Below are 24862 nucleotides of genomic sequence, written 5' to 3' on the forward strand. Positions count from 1 at the left end.
GGAATGCAACTATAGTACAGTGAGGACAGATCAGTGTTATCCCACCAAAGGCAGCCAAAACATCATACTGTGTCAAGTTAGTATAGCTTTCACATTCATGGGGATTTTATTAATAAATGCTAGCACATGATAAATTGATTATATTTTCTAGAATAGTCACGCTTGACACTTATGTTAAAACACAACTTTAGTATAAATTCTTTTCTTTGTACTTCAAAGAGTACAATTTTGATTTAAAACAAAATCATAAATGTAAGTAGTTTATATTACCTATGAATTTCACTTCAGGCTCATCAAGGGGACATTATGAAAATATTTACTTAAAAAAAGAGGTATTAGGGGCTGGGGATGTAGCTCAAGTGGTAGCGTGCTCGCCTGGCATGCGTGTGGCCTGGGTTCGATCCTCAGCACCACATACAAACAAAGATGTTGTGTCCGCCGAAAACTAAAAACTAAAAAATAAATATTAAAAAATTCTGTCTCTCTCTCTCTCTCTTTAAAAAAAAAAAAAAAAAAAAGAGGTATTAGTCAGGCATGGTGGGGCACACCTGTAATTCCAGAGACTTGGGAACATAAGGCAGGAGGATCACATATTCAAGGCCAGCCTCAGCAACTTAGTAAGACCTTGTCTTAAAAAGGGGGGGGGGCTGATGTAGCTCAGAGATAAAGAGCCCCTAGATTCAATCTCTGATACTAATTTATTAAATAATAGTAAAATAAAATAGAGGTATCAGTTGTCAGCAGATTAGGCGATGCTTAAGATCCCTTCCAGTTCTTATGTTAACAATTCTTAATGGTTGAACCTTTAATAATGGAAATATTCTTTTTTTTTCTTTTTACTACTTTGTTTAGCCACTATAAACTAGTTATATGTATATACATATGTATGTATATATAAGCACATCAAAAAATACAGGTCACCTGTACTGAACATTTAGGCATTTAGTTACCTAAAGGTGAATCCAAATGATTTCCCAAGTTTCCTTGCCAGATGATCATTTCATGGCTCTATAATTTCAAAATTATGGTAAAATGCATATTATTTCATATATTTTCGCCAGATATCTCTAGATTTGATGAAGAAGCTGAAACACAGAAAACTTATTATTATTTTTTTTTAAAGAACAAAATGAGGGCTTCTTATTATGAGATTAGATTCATGGATTCAAAATTGCAACCTCTCCATACTCCTCTCTTCCCGGTTTAAAATTTTCTCCTTAGAATATGCAATTTTAATCATGTAATTTTAAAATCGATTGCCTCCTCTCCTCTCTCCCTAACCACAACACACACTAGAATATGGACAGGGAATTTTGTGTTTTGCTCACCGCTGTACTGGCAACGTAGTGCTGGGCACCCAGGAGGAGGTAAATGAGTATGGGTGAACACACGCAATAAGTAAAACCGACTGCTTCGAGCGCCACTTTCACCAGAATTCTAGGAGGCAACCGAAAGGGACCAATAAGTTGACTGATTTTTGTGATTGAGGATTCCTGGGTACTGCATTCTTGTGCTCTTTGGGATGTGTTGAAGCGTGCGGAGTTTATGAATCTGACACACACAGCTGTGCAGGCAGGACTCCGAATTAATAATAATTTGTATCGGAGCCTGCGACTGTTATCAAATTCACATAACCAGAAACTCATGTTGCTTTAAGTGCATGGGTCTGACAATTCAGGGTATTTTTTCACGGGAGGTTTTACGGTTAAGAATGGGATCAAGGTTGATGGTTCCAGAAAGCGCAAACTGGTTAACCGAGAAACGAATTAACGCTCACTTTTCTCAGTAAGACGCCAAGCCAGAATCAGACTCTCGCTCTAGATCAAATCCCGCGCTCTTCTTACCCCCAAACTGCCTCCATCTCCACCCCGCCGAGTTTAGATACCTATCTGTGGTGGGCGGGGCAGAGAAGAGACGTTCTCGGCTCCCCCGAATTGGTTATGCCTGCCCCGAGTTTTGGTTTCTCACATTTCAGCAAACACTGAGGAAACAAAAATACTACCGAAAACCACCAACCAAATGTCACTGAAGCCGCACAAGCGGGAGGGAAGAAAGCAAAACACGAAGAAAGGCGCTGGTCCCGCAGCCACGTGAGGTGGGCGATTCCAGCTGCCCTCTCAAGTGAGGACTTCAACTCCCGGCTTGCCCCTGGGCGGTTATTATCCCAGGACTACAACTCCCAGGGTGCTGCGGGCGCGGCCGCCCGCCGCTGGTCCCGCCCCTCCCCCGCCCCTCCCGGTCGGATCGGCGTGCGCCTGCGCACCAGAGGCCGGAGGAGTCTTACCCTAATGTAAGATGGTGGCCCGTCTGGCTGTGGAACCCACCGAAAGCTGAGAGTCTCTCTCTCAGCCGTAAAGGTCGGACTCGCTGAAGCAATCAGGCCCGGTTCTGAAGAGTTTTTCCCCCGACACTCGTTCAGTGGTCTCTTGTGAGGACACGGCAGCGCGTGGAGTCGGCTAAGGGAAAAGCGAGGCAAGGCAGGCGGGTGAGTCTATGCGGGGTTGGGCTTAGGGGAAACCCGGGGTTGACCGGCTACGAGAGAGCGGAGGCTTCGCTGGGACTGTGCAGGCCGCACCCCCCTTTCTCCCCACCCCCCTCCTCATCTTCACCCTCCTCCTCCTCGACCTTCCTCCTCCTTCTCTTCCTCCCTCTCCCCTCTACGCCACAGCAGTTACCACCAGGAAAAGGGAGCGGGGCAGGAGGCAGCGCGGCGGCCAGCGCCGACTCTCTTTCGAGAATTTCTTCTATTGGGGAGCCGAGGCGGCTTTTGGTCTTCAGCTTTCCCCCACATTTTTCTAGGAGCAGGATTCTTAGGTCTCAGTCCTCCTTGTTTCCCCAGCTCCCTTTCCCCTCTCTGACGTCCTTTCCTGCTGGCCCCGGTCTCCCAAGACCAAAGCCATCACTTCCACGCTGACCCGTGTTGCTGCTGCTCGTTAAACCCACTGCTCATTGCCCACTCGTCCTGCTTCTTGTTTTTTGCTCCACTGCTACCGCTCTGGAGTTAGCCTTTGCCCCCCTCTGGTGCTTGCAGTCAGCCCCCAGTCTCCTTGCCAGGCTGGAGCCTCTTCCTATTTGCAGTCTTTTCCTTTAGCCACATCTGTCATCTTAAAGCTTCCCTTAAGTATCTGGATTATGCTGCTGCTCCTCCTAACCCACCTGTTTCTCAGTCTTCTTGAGAATTGTCCGTTCCTCCCCTCTTTCCTATGCAGATTATTTCAACACACATTTCCAGAAAAAGGGATGCCCCGAGTTGGTCCTTGAAAAGTAAAGGAAGTTGGTAGGTTAATGAAGTGAGGTAGGATACTGTTAAACGTTATGAGTAAAGATTTTTATTCACGCCACTCAGGAGCCTCGTTTTGCTTTCAGTGATCTATTTGTCGATTATTCGCTCTGTTGGGACTTGGCTGCTCCCTTTCCCTTTTTTCATTTTGGGCCTTCTCGCCTTACCAAGTGTTCTTCTGAATTGCCTCCCCTCAGGACACTTAATGGGTCTCCTGATTATAAATATTAGTCTAAGCATTTCAAAATATACACTCACATTATATCTGTAAACTCCACAAGCAAATATAAATGATATTTTAATAATGTGTGTTACAGATCTCTTTTATCTTAAGACTCAATTATTGACTGAGTTATTATATTGATGTTCAGCTGAATTGATGACATTTTGTTTATGGTTTAAATGGAAATTTCCTCCGGCTAACATCAGATTTACTTAGTATTTTTGGATTTAGGAAGTTTTCTTCTTTGATACTTTAGGGTGGTAGCTATCTGAATAAATTGTCTTGCAAAAACTTTAGGTATATAGGCAAAAGAAAAACATATTTTGTTTTGGAAAACTTAAATCCCTTAATTTTTTTTATAGAAAAGAAGGGGGCTGGGAAAAGATATCACAAAGCTGTGCATACATGTATATTTAGTGGTACTGTCATTGTTATTTACAGTAAAAAGCAGAAACAGAAGCAAGAAGTGGCTTATGATATGCATGTTTTAGTAAAAGTAAAATTGAAATGTGACTAACGGCATAATGGGAAGAAAGAGCCTTTGCTATAATAGAGCACTTTGAAATGAAGAATTACTAGAAAAGCAAACGAGATTATCTAGATCAGATACGCACACATCAAGTTTGAACATCAACAAGACATTGTGTTTTTAATATATTTGTAAAAATCTTTAAAGTTATAATGACAATATTATGCAGTAATCTCTCATTGGCAAAAATGATATCTTAAGTGTAAATTCAAATACACTTTAATCACTTCTGCACATTACTAGATTATTATAATCATGTATTTTGCATGTGAAACTCGAGTATCATCTTACATTTGAAGTTATAGTCCTTGAGTGTGAAAAATAGTCTTTTTTTAACCAGTGTAAACTAAGGTTAGAAAAGCTGTTTATAGCTGGGTGCAGTGGAGCACACCTATAATCCTAGATACTTGGGAGGCTGAGGCAGCAGGATCACAAGTTCAAAGCGAGCCTCAGCAATTTAGTCAGACCCTAGCTAACTTAGCAAGACCCTGTCTCAAAATAAAAATGGCTAGGTAGTCCTCATACCAAAAAAGAAAAACTGTTTATAAAACTTATTTCCTTTCAGCCACTTAAGTCCCTGTTTGAAGGAACTAAATAAATCCTTACTTTCTGAGAATTGGGAGCAATTTATATAGCAATCCCTGTCCTAAGTTATAACTTGAAGTTTTGAAAAAAGTGTTGCTTCCATTTAATTCATCAGGAGCAGCAAATTTAATAACTACTCTTCGACTCCAAGTAAAAAATATACGTTGTTGGAAACGCTTGCCACTTTGAACAGTTCTAACATAGGTCTAGAAACCCTTGGCAGTTATACTTGGCTGAATCCTAAGCAATGTGTTCTAAGGAGAGGACTGTTTGTCTGACAGAAGGGGATGAATGATTTTAATACATGTTTTCTTTTGTAAAGGTACTTGACTCACTAAATATTTTCTTAAGTAATTTTTCCTTTTCCGTACTTTTTGCCTATAGACATCAAATTTTTAGTTTCAGCCCTCTGAAGTCAAAATGAATTTATTAGGGATCTTTAATATGTCTAAAGAAGATACATAAAGTGACACTTTGAGAGGAAGTAAGAAGCTGAAGCTTCTAAATATTTTTGTATGGTTTAAGATTTTAGTTGTAACATCAACATTGTAGCTTCATACTTTTGTGATTTCTTTTGATAATTTGGAATACTTTATGTCAGTTCAGTTGTTGAATTCTTCAAATGAATAGATTACTTGTAAAGGTTTTAAACATGAATTGCTTAAGGTTGGCTTTCTATAAAATTTGTTTTTTGAAATTATATAAACAGATCTTTAATTCTACTAGGATGAGACAGTTAAATGGCAAAATACAAGAAAATAAAATGATTTTGTAATGCTCTTCATCTTCAGTTTAAATTGGAGTATTAGCAATAGTTCATAATTCATTACTTTGTAAAAGAAAGAAGGAGTCGCCTAATGATGAACTACTAGCATTAAGAGCGTTTTATTTCATTAATTTATTTTTGTGATGCTGGGGATGGAGGCCGGGGCCTTGCACATACTAGGCAAGTGCTCTCAGGGGAGTATTATTTTTAAAATGACTTTATATGTCTTAAAAGAATGAAAACTAACTTCTCCGTTTAAGCAGTTTGGTTTTAAGAGTCTTCCCTTTCTACTCCTCCTTACTCCCAATTTTAAAATGAAGCTGTAATCTTCATTTTAATGAATTATTTTATGTGATTGCAGAGAATTCTTGATTAATCTATTTATACTCAGTCTTTTTGTTTTTATAGACTATATAATTGGGAGAGAAAGTTTTAAATGGAAAACTTCAGCCTCTGCTGAAAATTCAGTTGGTTCTTTGTCAGTATCTATAATTCTGTGTTGACTTCTAGTGAAAGAAGTTACATTCAGCTCATTTGGTTCTGAAGAAAACTGTAGGGAACTAGGTTATAGAGGATTTTGCTGTTCTAGAAACAATATAACTAGAATGTACTACATACTTTTCTCAAAGGATTTCTTAATCTAAATGGAACTTGTAAATGGTTTTCATCCCACTGGAATAGCAGGTATTTGATAAAACTTGTTAACACATTCTGACATTTTACAAATTTCATGTTATCTCAGTTATTGGGAAAAATCTACATATATCAATTCTTGAACAGAAAGTAGCAATATCCCTGATAATTTCAAGGTTTCATATTTTTTCCCCTCAAAAGTTCAGAGTACACAAATGATAAAGATAGCATAATTTACTCAGTTATTTTTGTAATGCAAGAAAAGGAGATAGGTGGGACTTTTTAATCAGATATAGTATTATTCAAAAAGTATTCATCAAAATTATTTTTTATCTTGTTTTTTGGACTTCTTTACTGGAAAAGATTGATAAAATTCAAAAATTTCAAATGTAATATAATCTAGTGGGTTTTTCCCCACACATGTTTATGATATGATTCTTTATTATTTAATCAGAAAGTTGATTATGGAAAGTTCAACACTCTTTTGGCCATGTGTATTTTATTTTATTTGCTGCTGGAAATCAAACCCAGGACCTTGTGCTTGCTTATAGAGCTTGGTGTGGAGGTTACTTGTGAGCTCTTACCTTTGCTACATTCTGAGTCCCTCTTAAATTTTAGTAACATGTTTTGCTTTTTTATCAGCAGAGGAAAACCTGACTTAAAGGTAGTACAAATATAAGGCAGTATGAGTATGACTTTATTTTACTTATATGAAGTTTGTTTGTTTTGTAGTATTAGGGATTGAACCCTGGGGCACTCTACTACTGAGCCCAGTCTTTTTTTTTGTTTTGTTTTGAGACAGGGTCTTGCTGAATTGCTGAGGCTGGCCTTGAACTTGGGATCCTCCTGCCTCAGCCTCCCAGTCCCTGGGATTACTGGCATTAGCCACTACATCTGCCGATATTGATTGCATTTTGAATAGTAGACTGCAGTATCAAATGGGGTGGAGCATTCCTTACCAGCAACAAACAGATACATTGTCATTAAAACAAATATCTGGAATTTCTTAAGCATGTTTTTCAGTCCTTGGAATACCAAGAAAGTTATTTTCAGATAATTTAAGAACCTATTAATTCCCTGTTAGGGCATCAGGTGTCTTCAGATTGTGAATCTCCTGAAATAACATTGGCTGATTTGGGTTATTGAACAATTTTTTTCTCCTTTTTAAAACTTAAAATAAATTTCCTGCCAGGCACTGTGGTGCCCATCTGCAATCCTAGCAACTTGGGTTGATGACAAGGAGGATTGAAAGTTGGAGACCAGCCTCAGCAACTTATCGAGACCCTGTCTCAAAAAAAATAAAAGAAGCTGGGGATGTATCTCAGGGGTCAAGTGCCTTGGGTTCAATCCCCAGGTATCTCAGGGGTCAAGTGCCTTGGGTTCAATCCCCAGAACTGCAAAAAATACAGTTATTATTTGGGAGGACTATTTTGTGGATGCTGAAATTGAATGAAAATTTGTAATGTAGACAGTATTGCTTTGGTAATAAGCATATTTTGATGGAGATTCTCTCCATTTTGATTGTATTTTTTCCTCCAACTTATTGTTAGATGCTCCATGTTTCCTGCCGAATTAAATCTTTCCAGAAACTCTCAATGGAAATCTAGGTATTTGTTGAGTAAGGAAATCATTATAATGTATTTTGGTTTTGTCGTTACTTATTTATTTATTTTTTTTTAAGAAGCCTTTTTTTGTGTGTAAAATTTAAGCAAGTACAAAAGTAGCTTTGAGGGCTGGGGTTGTGTCTCCAATGGTAGACCGCTTGCCCAGCATGTGTGAGATGCTGGATTCGATCCCCAGCACCACATAAAAAAGCTAAACAAACAAAATAAAAGTATTGTGTCCATCTACAACTGAAAATATTTTTGAAAAACGTAGCTATGAACTGGCATTAGTTGTCCGCTTCAAAGATTATCAACTCATAGCCAATTGGTTTCATCAGTACCTCACTTACTTTATCCCTCTTCCCCCTACTCTTTGGTCTTGTTTTTATTTTTCCTCTCTCTCCTTTCTGTTTGTGGCACTGGGAATTGAACCTAGGGCCTTGTGCATGCTAGGCAAGTACACCCGCAGCCCTGGTCTGCAGTATTTTTTTTTTTTTTTTTAAAGAGAGAGGGAGGGAGAGAGAGAGAGGGGGAGAGAATTTTAACATTTTTTGTTTTTTAGTTCTTGGCGGACACAACATCTTCGTGTTTTTTTTTTTTTTTTTTTTTTTTGTGGTATGTGGTGCTGAGGATCGAACCCGGGCCGCACGCATGCCAGGCGAGCGCGCTACCGCTTGAGCCACATCCCCAGCCCCTGGTCTGCAGTATTTTGAAGCAAGTTCTGGTCATCACATTGTTTTATTTGTACTAGAACTCTTTTGTTAAAATATCTTGACTTTTTAATTAGTATTGTTCAATCAGTTTTTCAAGTAGTCTGAGTGCTTATTGGAAAACGATGTCACTTTTCATAATAATATAACTAGCACTCTTCAAGCAGTATACACACAATTGTGGTACTTGTAGTTTGAGTCCTTGTGTCAGGTTTTCTTCAGTCTCTAAGTTTTAGGAGTGAGGCTTCCTGGGGAATGTGGGACTTGAATAAAGAATATGGACTGTTTGTATGGCAGTGCATCTCCAGAAGAACATTCCATACATTGCACGTGGGGGATGAAAACACGAGCAAACACTTGGTGGTGGGGACCAGCATGATGTGAGAGGGATGTAAGAAGTCTAATCTTGTAGAATAAAGTGTTAATTTTTGGGAATGGTGGCAGAGTAGTTTGTAAAGGAGGATAGAGTTAGATTATGAAATGTGTATTCAGAGTCAGTTAGAATTTGATCTGCTAAACAATAAGGAGCCAGAAGAGACTGGTAGTGTGAAAGCTAACATGCTCAAGGTGTTTTTTTAATTGAAAGATTGCTCTTTCAGTAGTGTGCAGCATAATTGGGGGTTGACAATTGAGTTTTGTTTGAAAAATTGAAGACCAGGCCAACAAAGTAAGGAGCCATTCTGAGAGAAATAAGGGTGGTTCTTCTACAGGATTAGGCAGCTAATTGATTCCATCTTTTCTTCAGCTATATTCAAAAGTGACACTAAAGTTTTAAGAGTAGACAATTGAGAAAATGTGTTCATTTATCTTTGATGGTAAACAGCAAATTTTTACCTCCTTGTTTTGAGACAAGTTCTTCTTATATTGCCCAGGCTGGCTCTGAACTCCTGGCTCAAGCAGTCCTTTAGCCTTAGGCTCAAAAGTAGGTTGGGACTACAGGCATGCATCACTGTGCCCCACATAAAGCCCAGTTTTTGGAAAGGAAATGATCCATGATTACTCAAATATATTTTACTCAATGATCCATGATTACTCAAAAAAATTTTAATAGAGAATAGGTATCAGTCTTTCAAGTATTCATTTATTGGGGAACAACTACTTGGAAAATAACGATTATCTTTATTATGTGATATAGTAAGAGATAAGACAGACCTCATTTGTGAAAGAGAAATTGATGCCTCATCTTTTTCCTTGTGTTTTATTGGTACAGAAGGGATGTTAGGAGACTTCTTATTTGAATAATTTTAACCAGTAAATGTTATTAGATATCTTTAGAGTTTAATAATGGCCTGCTTTGAACAGAAAGAATGATAGAAAATTCTGATAAAGTAGGGCATTAAATATTGTTAGCTCCAAGCTCCCTTAACAATGGTTAAGCTTAAGTCAGTAGGCTTGCCAAAGAATGAAGGGACATTGTGATATGAAGATTTATTTGATTTACTTTGATACACTTTGTTTTGCAGAAGTAATACCTTTTAAAAATCTGATTAAACATTGGCCATATTTTGTTTGAGTTGGATTTTTTTGTTTTTAAAGTTCTGAGACTCAGAGTTATTCTTTGTTTTGGTTTGTTGACCCTTCAGGAAGCTAACTTTCTTCATCTTTTGGGTATTTCTGGATAACATGATTATATATATATATATTTCACATTTATTTTAAGACTGGGGGATAAAGATTCTTGTTTATGGCTTTGTAAATGGTGGATGAATAGTACTATATTGCCATTTATTTTCTTCCTGCTTCATTCAGTATCTCAGGATTCCTCCTCTAGTATATTTAGCATGTGGACCTCGAAGATTCTTAAAATTGAGGCTGAAAATCTCTCAAGCCCTGGATGTTTACAATTTTAAGGTTAAACTTAATTTTACCAATTATTTTCTTTCCTATGTTATAAAAGTTAGGATCTATCAAAATGCCACAGGCCTATTCTTACTTGGGAAATATTAGTAATCATAAAAACCATTATTTAGTTTTGTGCATTATTGAGAAATACAGGTTGGACCTTCTTTTCCCAAGAATCTTAAATGCTTCAGAATTTGAAACTTGAGCACTGACCTGACAATCATGAATGGAAAATTCCACACCTGACCTCATGTGACAGGATGCTGTCAAAAGGCAGGCACACTAAAATTAAAATTTTATTGTGTAAGATTACCTTTAGTATATGTGTTTAAGGTATATATGAAACATATACAAATTTAAATGAATTTGTGTTCAAACTAGGGTCCTGTTGTCAAGATGTCTCATACAGATATTCCAGAATCCAAAAAAAAAAAACAAAACTTGAAATACTTTCATTTCAGATAAGAGATACTCAGCCTGTATTCTGTTTTTCAGTGACATTCCCTCTATCTTCATCTTTAGAGCTCCTTAATCTCTGTAATGTGACAGGTTTATTATTGTTTTGTTTTGTGTGGTACTGGAGATAGAGGCCAGGGCATTCTACCACTGAACTACAAAGCCAGCCTTTCTAAAAATTTTGTTAAATTTTGAGGCAGGGTCTAAGTAGCTGAGGCTGGTCTCAAGTTTGTGATCCTCCTGCCTTCTTAGTTGCTGGGATTACAGGTGTGCACCACTGCTCCCAGGATGACAGAGCTTTTTTTTTTGGTACCAGGGATTGACTCAGGAGCACTCAACCACTGAGCCACATCCCAGCCCTATTTTGAATTTTATTTAGACACAGGGTCTCATTGAGTTATTTTGCTGAGGCTGGGTTTGTACTTGGGATCCTCCTGTCTCAGTCTTCCGAGCCACTGAATTTTTGACAAAATTCTTTTACTACTTAGCTGTTCATGTGTCCTGTCAAATAAGTAAAATATAAATATATTGCCTTCTCCTTGGGGTTTGTTTTAATAGGGGCTTTAATGTATTAATTTTGGATGTAGGATCTGAGTTAAGATATCCTTTGTGCAGGAGAATCTTGAGAAGGATTATTCTGCCCCCACGGTATATTGGAGGGAAGTAAATATCAACTGTGCTGTATAGAAGAGCGTTAGTATTTGAGAATATCTTCAGTGGTAGCTGCCCAATGTAGTCTCCCCCAACCCCAAATATTTTTATTTAATTCCTTTGTTATAGTTTGGATGTTGAATGTCCCCTAAAGACCCATGTGTTAAAGGTTTAGTCTTCAGAATGATGCTACTGGAAGATGGTGGAACCTTTAAGAGGTATGGTCTTATAGAAGGTCCTTAGGTCATTGGGGACATGCCCTTGAAGGGGATTGTGGTACCCTGGACTCTTCCCCTTTTGCTTCTTGACCACAAGGTGACTGATTTTACTCCTCCATATGCTTTCTCCTCCTATTGCCATCCAGTATCACTAGAGGCCTAAAAGCAATGGATCCGCCCAGTCATGGACTGGGACCTCTAAAACTATGAGTCCAAATAAACCTCTTCTCTTTTTTTTTTTTTTAATATTGTTTAGTTGTCAATGGACCTTTATTTTATTTATATGCGGTGCTGAGAATCAAACCCAGTGCCTCACACATGGTAGGCAAGTCTCTACTACCGAGCTCCAGCCCATTCTCTTCTCTTTATAAGTTAATTATTGCAGGTAGATTGTTTTAGTGACATAAAACTGATTAATACACTGTTGAAAGTGTGGAGCCACTTATAAAAGCATCACAATGGGTGGCAGTGGGTGAAAGAAGGAGAAAATTGCTTTATGATTTAAAATCTCTTCCAGGTAGTTTGGGAACTGGAGACTAATTTGAATTCATCTCAGATTATTAAAGGTTTATATACTTTTCATTCACACAGTGGTTGGGATGAAGCTGGTTTTGTAGACTGTCCTTAGGGATGCCTTGTTAGCCAAGAGGGTAGATGCTTATATACCCAGGAAAAGAGGAGAGGCAGCAAATAAATACTTCAAATTTTATTAATGGTTCCTGTGTACTTTTGTGTAAGTCATCAATAATACTGTTTTCCTTTGCTGCCTTTGTCATATACTTAGGTTTTCTTTTTTTTTTTTTTTTTTTTTTTTTGGTCCCTTTTTCTGATTTACTTTAGTCCTTTATTAAAGGTAAATAGTCTCATAAGAAAGATGGTGTTATAGCTCTGGCCTAGCATGCACAAGGCCCTCGGTTCCATCCCCAGCAAAACATGGGTGTGTGCATGTGCGCGCGCGCCCGCGCGCACACACACACACACACACACACACAGTCTCATAAGAAGTAAATGTGTCCGTCCTTAGGCAAGCAGAAAGTGTGTAAGTGTATGTATGAGAAAGACATGTGAGGTTCCTATCTCTGCTGTAGGTTTTCTTTTCTAAGTTCACCTGTTATAATTATTTGTAGAAAGCCACAATCTTTAGTCTTTTCCAAATCAAACTAGAGTCCTTTTCCTGGCCTGTGCATTTTAATCTATTTTTCCCCCTTTTTTTGTTACTGGGGATTGAACCCAGGATTGCTCAACCACGGACCCACATCCCCAGCCACTTTTTTTCAATATTTATTTTTTAGGTATAGTTAGACACAATACCTTTATTTTATTTATTTATTTTTGTGTGGTGCTGAGGATCAAACCGAAAGCTGAGCCACAACTCCAGAAGGCCCCCTCCGCCCGCCACTTTTTAAAATGTTTTATTTAGAGACAGGATCTTGCCGAATTGCTAAGTGCCTCTCCAAGTTGCTGAGGCTGGCTTTGATCTTCCTGCCTCAGCCTCCTGAGGCACTGGGATTACAGGCATGTGTCACCTCACTGGCTTAATCTTTCTATCTTAAAACCTGACGAATTTATGTCCTGGAAAGAATGGGAAGATTGGAAAGAAAATGATAGTATGGTGCTCCCAGTCTGCAGTGTTAGTATTGTTTTATGGAAGAACTTCTGCCTTTCATTTTAATTTTTATGTAATCAATTAAAATAATGTAATAGGCAGAGGGAAGGGAAAGAAGGAAAGGAGGAGGGAAGTGCTGAGGAGTGATATTGGCCAAATTATATTGTTATATTGTGTGCATGTACAAATATGTAGCAACAAATCCATTATTATGTACGACTATGATGCACCAATTTAAAAACGTAACCTAATGAATTCTCAGTGAGTCCTTAGAAACTTTTTTCTTCTCTTTTTGGCAGTACTGGGGATTGAACCAGTGGTGTTCTACCACTGAGCTACATCCTAGCCCTTTCTATTTTTTTTATTTTAAGACAGGGTCTCACTAAGTTGCCCAGGCGGGCCTTGCAATCCTTCTGCCTCAGCCTCCTGAGTTGCTGAGATTATGGGTGTGAGTTATTTATTGGTACTTTTTGGAAATTTCTTGCTTGTACTAAAATTTTATTTTTTGTTATTTTGGACCTAGTCCTAGATATAAATTTTGCTTCCAAAAGTTAAAGTTGGTAATCTTTTTAAAGTAATAATCTTCTCTGCATTGTATTCAAATCTTTCAATCCCTGATGAAAGCAAGGATAAGAATAAAATAGTATAGGCATGCTAACAGAAAACATTTGTTAGTCCTGTGTCACAATGCATTTTAATTTATTTATTTATGCCTAGTAAATATTTTCAGCAGATTTGATATGTGATATATTCGTGTTTATAGTTTTGTTTTGTTTTGTTTTTTAAACTGGGCTATATCTCTAATCCTAGATTGCTTTCTACTATATACTATTAAATTCTATAATTTCAAAAACTTGGCATGATTTTAAAAGAAATGTTCACCATTTGGAGTAAAGGACTAATTGAAATAATTTCTTTTTGTAGTTGAATATAGTTTTCAATAGTCTGTAGTTTTTAGTGTAAACCCTTTGAACTCTTCTTGTTTTTATTTATTATGTCAGCTGGGAGTATGGGTGGAACCAAATTCCCTGAGTGTGAATCTTGGCTCTGTCACTTACTGACTTTCAGACCTATGACAAGTCACCTCACTTTCTGGGCCTGTGTTTTTTTTTGTAAAAAGACCTATCTTGTGTTGAATAAAGAGTTAAGGGGCTGGGGATGTGGCTCAAGCGGTAGCACTCTTGCCTGGCATGCGTGCAGCCCGGATTCGATCCTCAGCACCACATAGGAACAAAGATGTTGTGTCTGCCGAGAACTAAAAAAAATAAATATTAAAAGATTCATTCTCTCTCTCTCTCTCTCTCTAAAAAAAAAAAAAAAAGAGAGTTAATATATGTAACTGCTTAGAATAGTGTTTGGTGTATAGCCCTGTAGAAGTATATGTATTTACCGTTAACACGAATTTAAAGTCAAGAAGTATTCAATTTTTTTATTTTATACACTTTTTTTTTCATGAATAGGAGCTGGACAGACATGTTTCATTAGTTATTTGACCAAATGGAAATATATGCACTGTGTTTGAGGGGTAATCAAAAGACTGGCCTGCCTGGAATCCTTTAGAATCAAGGAGTGATAGAAAATGAACTGGATAGATATGATACAAATGGGTTTTTTTTCTTCTTCTTCTTCTTTGTACTGGGGATTGAACTCAGGGGCACACAACCACTGAGCCATATCCTCGGCCCTGCTTTGCTTTTTACTCAATGAGTTGCTTAGTGCCTCACTGTTGCTGAGGCTCCTGTCTCAGCCTCCTGAGCTGCTGTGATTACAGGCATGTGCCACCATGCTTGGCCGGAGTGTTTTGAACTAAGGCAGAGAAATGTAGTTGTTGTTGAATAAAGGGAATCATTGCGAGTTTTTTGTTTGTTTGATTTAATTCAAGGTTTTTAAAGTGTTATTTAGTGGAAGATAATTTTTTGTTTGATATGTGCTAAGGCAAGTGCTCTATCACTAATGTATACGCTCAGCCCTGGACAATGGTTTTGAGTATCCTTGTTAGCATAGAATTTTTTGACTTTACAAGAACAAAGGATTCCTTTTTTTTTTTTTTTTAATTTTATTTTGCTTTGTTCTATTCACCGATCTGTCAAAAGTGACCCTGATAGATAGTAGGCACTCAATAAATGTTCCTTTGGTACACAAACCTGAAAAGAGACTGAGATAACAGAAAAAGTGTCACTCCTTAGTACTCCCCTCCTCCTTTCCTTCCTTCCCGTCCCTCTGCCCTTTAGATTTAATTGATTACATAGGACCCAAACTAAACTTTCAGGGTCCCTACCTTTCAGAGGTAGGAAGTGAAAAAGGTATTATTAAAGGAACAATTAGAGAGGTAGAAGGAAAATGAAAAAGTTTAAGTCTTGAAAAGCAAAGTAGGAGATTTTTCCATGAGAAAAGTCAGAGAGAGAGGGGGGGAAGAGGAGGAATAGGAAGACCTGGATTGTGTTGCTTGTAGGTAGCCAAGGAAGTTTCATGAAGGAAAGGGGCTGTCATAACATTTAAGAGGAATAAAGATAGTTTAGGATTGACTTGGTGGGATAACCATTGGACCAGGAAAGAAAGTATAAAATCAGATTGGAGAGGTTAAAGAGGGTACAACTGGAGACTGTGCTAAAAACCGTTCAGTCGAAAAAATGACTGTAAAAATGGCAAGAAAACAAATTATAATAGCAGTGTTCATAGTTACTGTATGTGTACTTCATGAGTTTTGTTTTGTTTTTTTGTTTTGTTGTTTTGGGGCTTGAACCCAGGGGCACTCTGCAACTAAGCTCAATCTCCAGCCATTTTATTTTGAGACAGGATCTTGCTACATTGCTCAGGCTCCCCTGGAAGTGTGATCAAACTACTGCCTTAGCCTCCAGAGTAGCTGGGATTACAGGTGTGCACCATCATGCCTGGCAAGAGATTCTATTTATTAGAGATGAGAAAACTTAAGGCAGGTTGTGCTGAATGTTCTTAATACAGAAGATGTATTATTATACATACCGTTCCACAACTCTGCCCCTTGCTAATTATATGATTTTGGGAAAATATAAATTTCATATATCTGTTGTAAGGATTAAATTGTTGAATCTTTTAAAAACAAAACACTGCTTGACATGTGGTAAAATATTAGGTAAATGCTAGCTGTTATTATCATATACTGCTGAAATAAGATAGAATGAGATTGAAGGCTTGAAGGAAAAAAATAGGAAAGAAAGAAATTAATAAAATTATTGCCAAATAGTACAAGAACTAAATGAAAAGGCCTTAGGATCTTTTCTTTAGCTGTTCCCTCTGACTGAATAACACATTTAAAAATATCTATGTAACTATCTCCTTGGGATCTTTGTTGGGATCTTTGTTCAAAGAATCCAGTAGGACAAGAATGTTTGTTTTGTTCCCTGATATGCTGATGTACTTGAGAATTTAGGAATAGTACTTGTCACGTAATAGATGGTAAATATAGTATTCTTTTTATAACTTTTTTTTTGTACTGGGGATTGAACCCAAGGGTGCTTAACCACTGGGCCACATCCCCAGCCTTTTTTTTTGAAACAGGACTCTCTTAAGTTTCTCAGGGCCTCAGCCTCCTTAGTAGCTGGGATTATTGGCATGCACTACCACACCTGGCTAATATATTCTTTTTGAATGAATAAATTAATTATTCTGCATTGAAGTGGGATGGTTGAGACATAAATTAAAATGCTTGTAGTATTTTTTTTTGCGAAGAGCCAGTTTTCCAAGATTGATATTACAACATAGAAGTTACCTTTCTCAAACACTTCCTTTTTACTTCAAATGAGTTTTCTTAAGTTTATTTTATACTGATTTTCACTTGGGAAGCCCATTTAGCTAAGGAAGGGAAAATGTAAAAATTAATCTTTTTTATTTTGCTATAGTTATTAGCTGATAACAAGTTTACTTTTGAATGTTTGATACTAGACATTTAAAAAAATTTTTTTAAGTTAAACATGGACACAATATCTTTATTTTGTTTATTTATTTTTATGTGGTGCTGAGGATTGAACCCAGTGCCTCACATGTAGGAGCAAGCCTCTAGAGCCACAACCCTAGCCCTTAGGCATTGTTTTAACACTCTTAATTAGTTTAAACAAATTCTGTAACAAACAACTTTCCAGGAACATTAGGTTTCTTGCAGCCACCATCAGGGATCTTTGCACTGAGATTAAGAGTATGCTTCCCCATATTGCTATCCTCCATTGACAGGATTTCCAGATATCCCATTTCTCCCTTTAACATTTATAGCCTTAACACCACTATCTGCCTGAAGTTCACTAGGACTAATTCTGTCTTTTATTTCTTTTTATGTTAGCTACTACCAGTTTCCTGGGTAACATTTCATGTTTCACACTTTAATTTCCACAAAGTTCTGCACATTTCTTATCTTTTTTGTTCCCTTCCAACTCTTGGAATCTTACACCATGCAACCTAGTAGAATTCACAGTCTGTCATCAGCAAAATCCTATATCCTTGTGTTTTCATTTTCAATAATTCTTCTCTTTTCTACTTTCCTGAGGATGCTACGTCCCTTGGAGCATTCTTTCATAAAAAATTAGTAGTTATCCGTGGGCATCCTATGAACTAAGGCTTAAAGCTACATTTCCCCACTCTGACCTCCTCCATTAACAAAAATCAAAGGAGAGCCTGGTTCTGCTGAGCCTAAAGTAGGACAGATGTCTACCATTCCCTTCTTCCTAAAATTTCTGTTAATAAGTTATATTGTTCATAAACCTTATGTTTGCTGGCATCTGTATCATGGATTATTCCTTCTCTTTTCTTGACTTAATTTATCTCCTAGCTCAACTGTCATTCTTGCTAACATATATATCTTTAATTCTGGGCAATTTTAGTATGTCATCAGTGGTCCTTCAAATACTGTGTCCTATTAAGTTCTAAACATCCTTTAATAATCTTGCTCTCCAGTGTTTCTCAACCACTCTATAGTTGTTATTTTATGTAACTTAAACCTCTCCATGATTTTCATGCCATCCCCTCTCTTGACTGTCATCTAGTTTTTCAGCTCTACCTGGTATTCCAACTCAACAATCCTTTACTGTTACTGAGACCTCCCGTCCTCTGATTCTATTTCTTTTTCACTGTCCTTTGCCTCCTTGATTTTCTTTCTTCTCTCCTTGTCTAGAAGACACTCCATAGGTAGTTACATTTGTTCCTTTTCAGGTGCCCTCGACTCTCTTGCTTAGCCTTTCTTGCTTTTTTATATTTAGTGACTAAACCTAAGTTTTAAATTAGTTAAATTAGCCTTTTGAGCACTACATGCCTACATCAGTGCAGCTGAAAGTAGCTGAAGAAAAATAGAACTGTGATGACTCCTTTCACTTTAAAGTTCATTGTAAGAAACCTCAGGTGATTCTAATATTGTCTGGCAAATCTCTTCTATATGCTTAGTCCATTCAGTTTCCTCTCCTAAATCACATTATTTATACCTCTTTTTTCGAATTCCAACCTGCTTCCTCACATTTACTCTCAGTTGATAGACTCTGTGTCTACTTTATTGAGAAAAGAGAAGCAGCCAGGAGAGTACTGATGAGACCCTGCCACCAATCTGTGTTCCAACTGCATATATACTCATAGACCTTTCCTTCCTACTTTTGATGGACTGTGTTTATCTAATTCTATTTCTTCTGATTGGTGCATTAGATATCATCCCCTTTCATTTACTCTGGACATTACCCTTCCTCTTCTCTCTATATCATCAGTTCTCTCCTAGATTAACATATAAACATTTTTCTTACCTTTTTTCATCATAAAAATATCTTTCCTTGATTACTGTTTCTTTTCTCTGTTTTCATTGCTGTAGAACCTCTTAAAGCATTGTCAAAATGCACTTGTTCTGAATTCCTTCTCATGTTCTTTCTTAAGCCATTTCAATCAGGCTTTGGTCCCTACCACTGTACTAAGATTGTTCCCCCTGCCCCAGGTCTCCCAATAATGACATGGTTAAATCTCATAGTCAGTTCTTCAGCTACACTCATTCTCTTCTGGATTTTTGCTAGTTTGATAGTTTTGAATATCTTCTAAATGATGACTCTCTTCCAGGCTTAAATTTGCCCATCCAGTTATATATGTAATCTTTCTTCTTGCATGACTATTAAACATCTCAAACTCAACATGTCCAAAATGGAATTTTTGCTTTTCCCTCTTAAACTTTCCCTCTCATGCCTCTCTGCCCACTTAGCCTTCATCATTTCAGTTGTTGGCAGTGTCTAGTTGCTGTGTGTAGAAACGCTGGAGTAATTCTTGACTCTTGCTCTCATATCCCACATTCATTTCACCAGGAGGTTGTCGACTCTTCCTTCACAACATCCAGAATTCAATCAATTTTCATGGTTTCTGTAGCCATCATCATCTCTTGCTGGGTTAACCACAGTGGCCTTCTAACACGTTTCCCTGCTTCTACTCTTACTCTCTGTATCTGTTATTAATATAGCAGTCAGGGGCTGGGGAGGGCAATATAGCTCAGTGGTAGAGTACTTGCCTAGCATGTGAGGCCTTGTGTTTAGTTCCTAGTACCACAAAATAAATCAATAAACATAGCAGTCAGAATGATCCTTCAAATACATAGTCAGGTGGCAAGAGATTTTGCACTACATTTAAGGAATTTCACGAGTTAATAAGATTAGAGGTGGTTCTAGTCTTTTTTTATTATTATTATTATTATTAAACTAATTCATATTGGCCCTAGGAGCACATTTAATGTAGTCTTTGAGTATGTGAGTTTGTATGGGTGAGGAAAGAGTTGTCAGGTATGATTTGTGGCCTCTCTTTTTTTTCTTCCCACTAGCCCTTTCTCTCCCATCCTGTGCACAGAAAGATTCCTGATGAAATTGGAAAGAAAGGGCTGCATTGGTTGCTATTTGGGAAAGTTGCTTTGAACAGAAGAATGGACAACTGTTTTTCAGTAGAGCTCTGTTATTTCATTATACCTATAACCGTTAGCCTACATTCTTACTTTCCCCCATCCCCTGCCACTTTTAGTGTCCTCTCTGTTTTTTCCTCATTCCCAGATAGAATGTTTTATTTATTAGGACCTTTTTCTTGCTGTATTTGAATTAGTATTTTATACTCTAAACATCCTTTTCAGATAGTTAGAAATCCATTCATATAGCTCCTATGTGTTGGTTTTATTTTTGTTAGTTTCCAACACAGTGATATTGAACAATAGTAAAAGGGAAATTGATACAAATAGGTGAAGAAGAAATCATGTGTGAAATTGGGGAAATGAAAGATTTTTATGAGGTACTCTGAATGTACTTGTCATAAGCTAATAATGCCAATGATGTCTAGAGCGGTTACACCACACTACATATAAAGAATCTTGGGAGATTGGCAAAAAAGAACTTCATGGTTGATTTCTTTTATCTCTTTACAGTCTTTGCTCTGAAGGCGAATTTCTAGTTTTTCCTTGATTCCTTTCAGAGCACTTCTTATTGGGATCACCAATCACATAATAATTGAATACTTAAATTTGTTGGTCTGAAATACTCACTCGATTCCCCAAGTTACTTCTTAGACCTGTGTTTTGCATCATGGAACTTTGTCTACCTAGGGCTCGAGATGTGTCTAGTCTGAATTGAGATGTGCTAAATGTAAAATACACACACGGGAGTTAGAATCAGCACCAAAAAACAAACAAAAGAATATAAAATACTTCCTTAGTAATTTTGAAGTATTGATTGCATATTGGACTGATCATACTTTCAATATATTGGGTTAAATAAAATTAATTTCTCTATTTATTCTTACTTTATCTTACTGTGGCTAGCAGAAAATTTAAAATTATGTGTAGTTTTCATTATATTTCTCTATTAGTGTTATCTTAAGCTTATCTTTGTCTTTTACCCTAACATATTTGGAGTTACTTTATTTCGGTTGATCTGTTATATATTCGCTAAAAATGTTTTCAGAAGTGTGTATTATCAAATAATTTTCTTGAAGTGAACTACTTTACTGTTTATATCCTTTCTAAAGTATTCACTTTCTCGAGCCTTGAGTATTCTTTAAATTGTTCGACTTTTACTGTAGTGTATCCATGGTACTACTTACACATAACTTACTCTTTCTCTACATTGCCTGGAAGAGTTTTGAAGAGGAAATTTAAAAGTAAAAGTATCAGAAATAATTTTTATTTCCTTTCCTTCTGAGAATTATGGTTATGAATAGTACATTTTACAGTCCTTCCATTATTAGCATACAATTTTAAAATATAAAGAAAAAGCAAATTTATGGATAAAAAAAGAAAGTGAACCAATTATTTTGCATATGAAGAAAGAGATTATATCTGCTTGAACATAAAACCCAGCAAGTACATAAACAAACAAACAAAAAAACCCACAGATTCAGTCTACTGTCATATGTGCTTTGTTTTACTAAACTCCATATTATGATTGATATTTCCAAGATTTAAGTTTATGAGTTTTTAAAAAAATATTAACCTTTTTAGGAAAAAAAAAGATTCATATGTGCTTCAATGAATGCTTTCTAAGGGTTAAGCCTTGAATTCTGTTTAAAATCAAGTGGCATATAGCTTAAATCTGTTTATTTTTTTATGTGGACAACAGATTATTGGGTACCTTGTAGGTGTTTGATTTTTTTTTTGGTACTGAGGATTGAATGCATGGGTGCTTTATCACTGAGTTATTTTTTATTTACTTTTATTTATTATTTTTTATTTTGAGACAGGGTCTCACTAAGTTGCTGAGGCTGGCCTTAAACTTGTGATCCTCCTGCCTCAGCTTCTCAGGTTGCCGAGATTATAGGGTTTTTCACTGTGCCTGGCTGTCTGTAGTTTTTAAAGAGATGTTGATTTGTGAGCTCCAAAAAGTATTTCAAAAGAACTATTATTTTTACTATTCTATCCATTCAGAGTTGACAGTACACACTTAGAAATGGAAAATCTATAAAAGCATGTTAAGAAGAGGGTATATGAAGTTAAAAAAAAGTTTCGGCCAACAAAATTAATTTTTAAAAAGGGGATTAGAATTGAGGAGGAAAAATAGCTATTATAAATAGAGACATTTAGGAAAAAGAAGATATCTAGAAGAAAAAAACGGACTATAGACAATGGGAATTTGGGGAAGGAAGATACGCGAGGTCATAAAAGTCCATATTGTTGGATTCTCAAAGGAAGGATATTCCTTTATAGACTGAAACAGATTTTGCTGCTTGTTGGTATTTATCTTTTTGGTTCCTCTTAAGCTTTGAGGCTAGGTCTTCTTTCTGTTGGATGTGAAGACCTAGATTTGGATTGATCCATAAAAAAATTTCTGAATCTATATTGCATATTTCAACTCTGTTTTTCCTTTTTATTGTTGAGTAGTATCCTATGTATAGATGTACCACAGTTTAACCATATCACAGTTTACCTTGTAAAGGATATTTGGATTGTTTTCAGTTTTTGGTTCTTACTAAAAGAATTGTTGTGAACATCCATATATAGGTTTTTGCATGAACATAAGTTTTTCTTTATTTTTTTTTTTTGTTATAGATGGACACAATATCTTTATTTTATTTATTTATATGTGGTGCTGAGGATTGAACCCAGTGCCTCACAAGTGCTAGGTGAGCTCTTTACCACTGAACCACAGCCCTACCCCCAAGTTTTCATTTATTTAATACAAATGCCCGAGAATAAAATTGCTCAGTCGTTTGATAAGTACACATTGGGTTTTAAAAGAAACTGCTATCCTATTTTCCAGCATGGCTATGTAGTTTCTTATTCTCATAAACATTGTATGAGTGATCGGCCAAGTTTCTTTTTGTTACAACTGAATTAGATGTTTAGATTTGTGTAGCTTCTTTAATTCAGCATTATATTTATGAGATTCATAGTATAGTATTTTATAGCAATAAAATATTATTTTGTTGTAAGACTATACCACTATATCTATTCTGCTACCACTGGAAAAATGAATTTCCATTTTTTTCTTTAAAATTATTTTGTTTTTAACTGACACATAAGGATTATAGTATTTATGGGGTACAGTTTGATGTTTCTTTTCATACAGAATATGAAAAGATGTATGTATGTATATTATGTGTTTTGTGATTATCAAATTAGGATATTTAGCATATTCATCACCTAAAACATTATATCATTTTGTAGATAGAACATTCAAAAGTCTCTCTTCTCGTTATTTTGAAATGTACAATATTGTTTACTGTAGTCAGTCACCCTTCTACAGAACATCAGAACAGATTTATTCTAACTACTTAACGATTAATGTCTCTATATTCTTCTCTTCCCCCTACCCTTTCCTGTTTTGGTAATCATAGCTTTACTCCATGTTTCTGAGGTCACTTTATTTAGATTTCATAAATGAGTAAGATTATGTGGTATATGTTTTTCTGTGTTTGGTTTATTTCATTTGATATAATGTCCTTCAGGTTCATTTGTGTTGCTACATACAAATGGCAGGATTTCTGCTTTTTTCCTGACCAAATAATTTTCCTTTGTGTATGTTTTAAAAAAATATTTATTCTTAAGTTTTAGGTGGACCCAATATGTTTATTTTACATTTATGTGGTGCTGAGGATTGAACCCAGTGCCTTGTACATGCTAGGTGAGCACTCTACTACTGAGCCACAACCCCAGTCCTCCTTTGTGTATTTATACCACATTTTCTCTATTCATTTATCTGCTGATGAACATTAGGCTGTTTTGTATCTTAGCTTTTGGAACTGTTTTGCAATAAACATGGAAGTGCAGATAATCTCTTTTTTTATCTTTCTCTGTGTGTGAGAGAGAGGAAGAAGCATGTGAGAGAGGGAGAGGAGTGTAGGGGGGGAGAATACACGCATGCACATGCTTGTGCCTGCTAGGTAAGTGCTTTACCATTGAATTGTATCCCCAGCCCTTTTAATTTTATATTGAGACAGGGTCTTACTAAGCTCAGGCTGGCCTTAAACTTGATATCCTCCTGCCTTAGCCTCCTGAGTAGCTGGGATTATAGATGTGGGCCACCACACCTGGCTGCAGTTATCTCTAGATAATTAGAATACTAATTTCAGTTCCTTGGTAAGTATCCAGTGAGATTAATGGATTATATAGTAGCTCCACTATTATTATTATTATTGTTTTTTGAGTAATCTCCATACTATTTTCTATAATAGCTGTAGTAATTTGTATTCCCACCAATGGTGTATAAGGATTTTCATTTCTCCAGACCCATGCCAGTATTTGTTATTTTGGGCTTTTTGATAATAGCCATCTTAACTGGGAGAAGGCAATACCTTATTTTGGTTTTGATTTGTATTTCCCCAATGATTAAGTAATATTGAGCATTTTTTTCATATATCTGTTGGCCAGTTGTATTTCTTGAGAAATATCTATTTGTATCTTTTCCCATTTTTTAAATTGGAAGTTTTGTTTTTTGCTGTTGATTTACTTGAGTTCTTTATATACTCAATAGATATTGTGTCAGATGCAGTTTACAAATATTTTTTCATTCTATAGATTCTTTTTACATTGTTGTTTCCTTTGTTGTATCATTTTTTAAATATAAAATCATACAACACATTTAAAAAAATATCTTTATTTTGTTCATATGTTTTTATGTAGTGCTGAGGATTGAACCCATTTCCTCACATATACGAGGCAAGGGTTCAACCCGAGCCCTGTATTTTTTATTGTAGCCGTTTTGGTAGATATGTAGTAATATTTTACTGTGGTTTTAATTTGCAGTCCCTAATGATGAAGTATGTTGAACATCTTTGTTATGTTCTTTTTGGCTTTTTTGTTT

General features: G+C 36.5%; 1 protein-coding gene across 7 annotated transcripts in view; it reads left to right on the plus strand.

The window, feature by feature from the left end:
* The first annotated feature begins 2249 nt into the window (after nucleotides 1–2249).
* The window catches only part of Cnot4 (CCR4-NOT transcription complex subunit 4), a 121638-nt gene continuing 99025 nt past the window's right edge, over nucleotides 2250–24862 (plus strand). For 3 of the 7 annotated variants that reach the window (XM_015493803.2, XM_015493802.2, XM_015493804.2), the window contains exon 1: nucleotides 2250–2485. The gene's annotated coding sequence lies outside the window, so the exon portion shown is untranslated. The remainder of the gene's footprint in view (nucleotides 2486–24862) is intronic. The other 4 variants (XM_048786905.1, XM_015493801.2, XM_015493805.2 and 1 more) reach the window with 2 other exon arrangements.

The sequence above is a fragment of the Marmota marmota genome, unplaced genomic scaffold (genome assembly GCF_001458135.2).
Source record: "Marmota marmota marmota unplaced genomic scaffold, marMar, whole genome shotgun sequence".
Lineage (NCBI taxonomy): Eukaryota > Metazoa > Chordata > Mammalia > Rodentia > Sciuridae > Marmota > Marmota marmota.